General features: G+C 35.1%; 1 long non-coding RNA gene across 1 annotated transcript; it reads right to left on the reverse strand.

Moving 5' to 3' along the window:
• Positions 1 to 2,704: 2,704 nt before the first annotated feature.
• Positions 2,705 to 4,478, reverse strand: LOC120457653. Its single transcript, XR_005617070.2, has 2 exons — positions 4,214 to 4,478; positions 2,705 to 4,148 (listed from the first exon to the last, which is right to left on the reverse strand). It is a non-coding gene; the product is annotated as an uncharacterized LOC120457653 (long non-coding RNA).
• Between the last annotated feature and the right edge of the window lie 2,894 nt (positions 4,479 to 7,372).

Genomic DNA, 7,372 nt, shown 5'->3' on the forward strand with positions numbered 1-7,372 from the left:
TATTTTTAAATCTACACAATACATATAAATAAATAACAAATCAAAATACAATTTTATATACACAAAAATAAAAAAAATAAAAATTATATGTATATTATAATAAAAAAAAAAAAAAACACAAAAACAAAAATAGCAAAAATATAAAATAATGAAAAAAAAAATAATTTTTAAAAATGACTACATATATTACGTCATTTCTTTAAAAAGTGAGGTGTAGTGTATCTACCCTCAATATGTAGAGTAGAGTTAATATGTAAGTAAAGTATATACATTGTGACACTTTGTCACATAAATTATAATAAACATAAATAATATCAAAAGACCACCAACACTTACATGAACACTCCAGCTCTTGAAATACGATCTAACGCTTATACATAAGCCGATCGCGGAGCGTGAGAATGCTGAGCATGCACTTAGCAGCTCAAGTGGTCAAGCTATACATAACATATGTATTCCCTTTGCATACACACGTATATGTATATAATATAACAAACACATATTCTTAAGCACACCATGTACGGGTAGCTGTACCCAAGAACAGCAATATGAATTCATTCGAATAAACCGATTCAAACAGAGCAGATGCTCTGAGCTCCAAAACCAAATCTATTATATCTACTACATCTATACCTATCTCAAATAAAAGATATTACAATCTACAAAACCGGTCAAATCATCAAGAAGAATACCCTATGACATCAGCTAAGACTTTAAAACGATTGAGGATGGAAGAGGATAAGGAAATATCTAACCCCCAAAAAAAAACACAAACTGACTTAAGAATAAATTGAAGGTGAAAATTACCAGGCATCTAGAAACCGTCAACATATTTTAACCGATATTCATAAAAATGCGTCGGCCAGATAAGTTAAGAACAATGCTTATATCAGTAAGCTTACATCTGAGATGACGTTTCCAGTGAAATCATATCGAATTGATAGTCCATTTATTAATATGATTGATTTAAAAAAGTTTTATCAGCAGTGTTAAAAAAAAGCATTGTATGATAGATTACAGAACCATTAAATTTATCCTAAGTGTATATGGTACATATATAAAGCAAACAGATGAAGGAGTTACAGTGGAAACAATGAAGCTCTTTAAAACTGCCTACAAATCTGTATACATAAATGAAGACATTATTGATGAGTCAAATTCGGCCATAGATTGCTTACATACATTGAGCAGCGAGTTTCAAGAAAAAAAAATTTTAACTATTTTGAAACTACTATAATAAAACTGGAAAACATTCCTGCCAGCGGATACATTAAAGCGCCTAAAAAAAAAAGAGCCCGTAATGCGCTTATAAACGTGCAGAATGCCGACGTATTTTGTTTCAAGTGGTGTATACTAGCATTTATAGCTAATCAAAACCATGAAAATAGGACTGTTACAACCCCCCAGCAAAGGAAATATTCGAGAGAAAGGATGACAAAGCCTCAAAGCTATAACATTAATATTTATGATGAAACTATTGTGTATGGCGGAATGACTTTAGATTTTTCGGGAATTAAATTTCCAATCGAAAAAAATAGGAGTTCGATATTTTGACAAAAACAAAGTCAACTTTAGCATAAATATTTATGAAATTGATGAAGCAGGTGAAAAAATTGTTGGTCCCACAATTAAAACAAAAGAAAGAAAACGGAACCACATTAATATATTGGGAATAGATAATATTACTCAAAACATTATGCATTATGCGTATATAACAAATCTTTATACATTATGCTCTTCACAATTTTCTAAAGGAAAATCGGGAGGATATTTTTGTGAGAACTGTCTTCAGTGTTATCACGTGAAAAGCACTACTCACAACAAACTGGAACGCGGAAAAGTGTCCTCATTTTATCCTGACCCTAATACGACAACATCGTTTAAAGGGTATCACAAAAAATTATCTCCTCCAGTGGTAATTTATGCAGACACTGAGGCTGTTCTTGAAAATTACAAAACATGCTTGAATTCTTCTGCTTCAAAGGTAAATAAGACAACATTTTATAAAGTTATATTTAACTTACATATTAAAATTTTATAATTTTATAGGCGTTGATTGTATACAAATATTTGTAAAACTCTTAAAGAAAAAACGTTGAGTCTGTATTACAAATATTGGGCCAACTCCAAGAAACCGATGGATGACTAATTTGATGAACAAATGGTAATTGTTGCGCCTGTGAGAAAGAGATAAACGCGAACGATCTGAACAAATTCTTCGACCAATTTTCTGGAGTATACGTAGGTCCTATTCATAAGTATTATAAGCCCAAGTTTAGATTAAGTGACCCTTTCGTTCCTGTAGTGTTCCATAATTTGTCTAAAAATGATCTCCATTTATTTATTACTAAATAAAAGGGGAACTTAAGTCCCATACCTTGCAATAAAAAGCTCTATATAGCACTTACGCAGACTATCAAAATCAATGCTACAAGCAGATATAAAATAAGATACATAGATTCAGTCCGATTTTTAAATTCAAGTTTAGAAAAACTACCAAGCTATAAGGAGGATAAAGATTTTAAAATTCTAAGTACGAAATTTCAGGGAGAAAAATTTAAGCAAATGAGGAGGAAGGGGGTGTTTCCCTATGACTACTTAGATATTTTTGAAAAGTTTAATGATACCCAACTTCCAAGCTTGATAGTTTTTATAATTCTCTTAGTGAAGAAAATTGTAGTATAGATAACTTTAATTTCGCACAGAAAGTTTGGGAGACATTTAACTGTCGAACTATTAAAGACTATTTAAAACTATATTTAGAAAGCGATGTTTTAATTTTAGCAGATGTGTTTGAAAATTTTAGGAAAATTTGCAAAAAAATTTATAAGTTAGATCCCATTAATTACGTCACTGCGCCAATATCATGGGATGCTATGCTCACGTTCACTAATGTAAATTTAGAACTAATAAATGATGGTGATATGTATAATTTTTTAAAAAGAGCAATTCGGGGAGGGTTGACTCAAAGCACTCAGCGGATTTCTATAGCAAATAATATATACTTAAAAACTTCGATCCAAACAAAATCGAACAATTTTTAAGTGGTGGGATATGAGTCAGCCCTTACCACTATCAGGGTATAAGAGAAGGATGTAAATAGATATAGTTCTGCACAAATTGAATTTTTATCAGTAAATGAGTAAATGAAATTTTCCCATATAAATGTTTGAGTTTTCTTAATCAAACATCCGTTTTTAAATCACCTTAAAAGAACCTTAACGAAAATGGACTCGAAACAAATTGAGCTCTTCTTGATGCAGTTCGAAGACATGATATTTGAGGAACACGTAACGTAGCTTATATATTTGAAGAGCACTCTCGAGGATTGGGACGATAAGGAACTGATACACTCTAGGTATGGATTCCACTACAAGCTTTGTCCCTAGAGTGATGATGACACTTCGGAAGGACCAGATACGTGCCAGTGCCATAGGCTTCCGATTCTAAGTGACGAGGCCTTCAATATTATGTTAAAATATTATAAGTTAAACAAAAGAGTTGTATAGCACCGACCCAAATAATAAACCAAATAGATTTTCTTAAATATTTTGCATTTAATTTTTTTTTAAATTAGACTTTTTAACATTAACATTTCAAGTATTAATTTATTATTATATAAAAAGTCATTTCTCTTAAAATGTTTGATGAAATTATTAAGAGATTTCTTCTTACATTTACAAAGAAAACTATTAGAAAAATATCCCAGAAAAATTCTGCTGATCTTTCGAAATAAAAAAAAATTAATGAGTACCGGGCTGATCTGAGCATCGGCGTTTCCAATAATTTCAGCCACACAACCCCTTGAAAAAGTTTTTAAAAGCTTATCCGAAGTGATCTCATTTAAAAATTGATTGTTTTTGTATGTTTTGTGAACACATTTTAAGTTTGTAAGGTATTCATCAATTTTAATCAAGGGATCGTATTTACAGTATACTTTAAAAAAGTAAAAGGTTCGGAAACTCATCCTTCCATTCGTGTTATGCAATGCGACATCAAATTCGATTATACGGTGGATCTAATTTTTAATTTTAGTTTTTATAGAATTTAAATCCTTTTATAAAAATCAATTATATTGTTTATTCATAATCAGGAGCAATAGCCAAGTCGATCTCGCCATGTCCGCATGAAAATGGAGACTTCGGAAACTATTAAATATAAAAAGATTAGATTAGACATGCACATTGTAGTGACGATATCTATTGGCTTTTACCTCTTTCAAAAATTTTTTAAACTTGATATATCATCGATACGATCACATATCTTCACAACTGCTACTTCTGATGTTCCTCGATTGCCGTACAAACGTGACTAAGCTTAGCTTGTATTTTCGCGCTGAATATATAGCCCACAGCTAGTGTGCCCAGGTCGTACTATTGGATTGTGGGCACCTCCCGATAACGTGTTATCGATATTCCAGGGCTGCACGGATCAATTGGTATGCTTAGTGTGGCCAACTGCGTGGGGATCCCAGGGCTACACTGTGCTTAAATTTGGGCGCGAAGTTTGTGTTTGTATGATTTTTCATTAAAAACTCTTTTGATGGAATGTTAAAATAATGTTTTACTTTCTCGATCACTTTAGCTTAGTAAGGGGTCTGACAGTCGAGGAACTCGACTATATCGTTCTCTCTTGCTTTAATTTAAATTGACATTTTACAACATTCTTAAATGAAGTTTGGTTGTCAATATTGTTTTCTAGTGATTTAGATAACAACATATTTACATATTGATAAAATTTTTCCTTTTTTAAAATTTAATTTTAATTTTCACCTGCCACGACTTGGTCGTTCAAACGCCATGTTGGCCAACTGTTGCAACTGGGGTGCTAAATCCTAATGTGAAAATATAATATATATAATAAATTTATAATTTCGGGGCGAAAATAATGTGTATGCGCTTAGTCGCTATTTACTTCTTCTTCATGTTCCTTCTGCTGTTATTCGTGTTCCTATTCATTGTCAATGTGTGAGGATGAGTAGATGAATTATCTATAAAGGACTCTGAGGACTCTGCTAGAATGAGAGCGATATAGCTGTTGCTGAACGTGGCCACTTGCGCTACTTGAATTAGAGTGAGAAAGAGACATAATGAAAAGCGAATGTCAAAAATTGGGAAGACAAAAAGCAGTCTGTACGAAACGACACATTAACCGTTGAGAAGCCAAAGTAGACGCAAGTGGGCTCGTTAAACGCGCGCAGCTTTACAAATTGAGTAGTGAAAAAATCATTATGAGTGACGCCGATATGAACGTACGAACGGACGACGAGGCTCCTGGCATCAATAACCCGGCATATAAGTTAAGACCAAATATGATAAGAACACACAAGAACCCAAATCTCGATCACGACTCCATCACATGCAGTACATCCGCCACGAGCAGACAGTCAGCGAAGTCCCAATAACAACAACAAGCCCAATGCAGCCCAACATAAACCAAGAAATTGCACAACAAACAATAGCTCAGCAAGAACAGGCACATTGACTCCAGCTACGACGGCAGTGCATCCGCCACATGCGCTGCATCAGCAGAATGTCTGCACCGGCCAAGTCGTGGGAACGACAACGACATCGGACACCATCAGCGACAACGGCGCAGCCACAACGGCAGCGGCAAAGCTACAGCGGCAGCGACGGCTTCGACGACATCAGCGACGTCGGCAGAGAATAGGTTTAATTATTAATTGTAAAACTTAGTCCAGTTAGTTCCAAAATTAACACCAATAAAATCTGACTTGTTCTTTTTTTTAAAAGAAAATTAAAAATATCTTTTAATTGGCGCCCGAACAGGGACCGGTAAACAGAGCCTTCGTCAAAAGGATCACGCGTAACGTTAAAGTACCTAAAGCAGCTACAAGTTCGCGTCGCAGTGCCTAAAATATAGTCACAGTGAACACTGACTAATCAACAACTACAAAAAATAAGTAGAAGTGACAAAAAATTGCACAGTGTAAAAGTGCCTTTAAAAAAGAAGCCACAACATCAAGTGCGTCCAGTGAACAAGTGCGAAAAATTCTAAGGTTCAGTTTAGCAGGAGCCTTCGAAGGAACTCAGTGCCACCAAGGGTCCCGAGTCACCCACACCCGAACACCGCTACGTCGCTGCCCAACGTGGGACAAAAAGGATCAAACCCAAAGGGTCATCGAGGGAACGTCGCCGAAAATGTTATTTATCGCGTAAGCTAGAAAAATAAGTTTAAAAACAAACACTACTATACTAAAAAGAAGAATTAAAAAAAAGGGAAAGAAAAGTAAATTTAAAAACAAGAAAAAATTTTAAAACAAGAAAGATAAGAATCTTATGAGAATAATAATCTATTGAAAATAAGTCAAAATAGAATTTAAACAACAATACTTAAAAGAAATATACAATAAGCTTAAATAATTTTAGAAAAAATACATCGATATATAACTCAAACTAAAAATTCAAAAAGAAAAAACACCCGAAAACCCAAAAAATCTATTAGTTGTTGTCCGAAATAAACAAATCCTTAAGCCTTTAACATGTCAATAGATAGAGAATTGGCAAGTGCATTAGCTGCACTTAATATAGGTACCGATAGCGGGGAACAACCCGGGGGAAGCAGGCCTACGGCCACCAGTACACCGGTAGCTAGCCCAGAGCTAAAACAGGTAATTATGTCTCTCATCAAAGAGACATTAGGCGGAACCGAGTTTATTGGGGAACTTTTGAATAAAGGCAGACCATCAGAAATGTTAGAAGATGTCCCCTTTATCGGCCCACTACCAGGCGAGTCCGAAAAACTACCAGACCTTACAAAACTAATCAGAGAATTTTCAGGAAACCGCACAGAGTTTGGTTCTTGAAAGAAGAATGTATCTAGAATAATGAGTTTGTACGAGGGTAGGGAAAACACCAACGCATATTTTTTGATAACGTTGGCGATTAGGAACAAAATCACCGGCGAGGCCGATGCCGTGTTAGAATCCTATAACACCCCTCTGAACTGGAAGGCGATTGCAAAATGCCTAACGGATCAGTTCGCTGACAAACGCGACCTCAAGACCCTAGAGTACCAATTGTTCTCGATGACTCAAGGACGACTGACCATTGCCGAATTCTATCAGGCCGTTTACTACCAATTATCGCTGATCCTTAATCAAATCAGCGTGCAAGAATTAAAACCTGATAGTGTCCATGCCCTGAAACAAAATTATCGAGAAAAGGCCTTAGATACTTTCATACGGGGATTAAATGGAGACTTGCCCAGACTCTTGGCCATCAAAGAACCCAGAGATCTCGGTCACGCTTTACACTTGTGTGAATTGGTCGACAATCAGGAACAAAGGAACGCGTTCACGCCCAAATTCAGGCAGCATGCACCTCCTGTACCTCCTAGGCAAGCGCAGCCG

This window comes from Drosophila santomea, unplaced genomic scaffold, assembly GCF_016746245.2.
Source record: "Drosophila santomea strain STO CAGO 1482 unplaced genomic scaffold, Prin_Dsan_1.1 Segkk69_quiver_pilon_scaf, whole genome shotgun sequence".
NCBI classification, from domain to species: Eukaryota; Metazoa; Arthropoda; class Insecta; order Diptera; family Drosophilidae; genus Drosophila; species Drosophila santomea.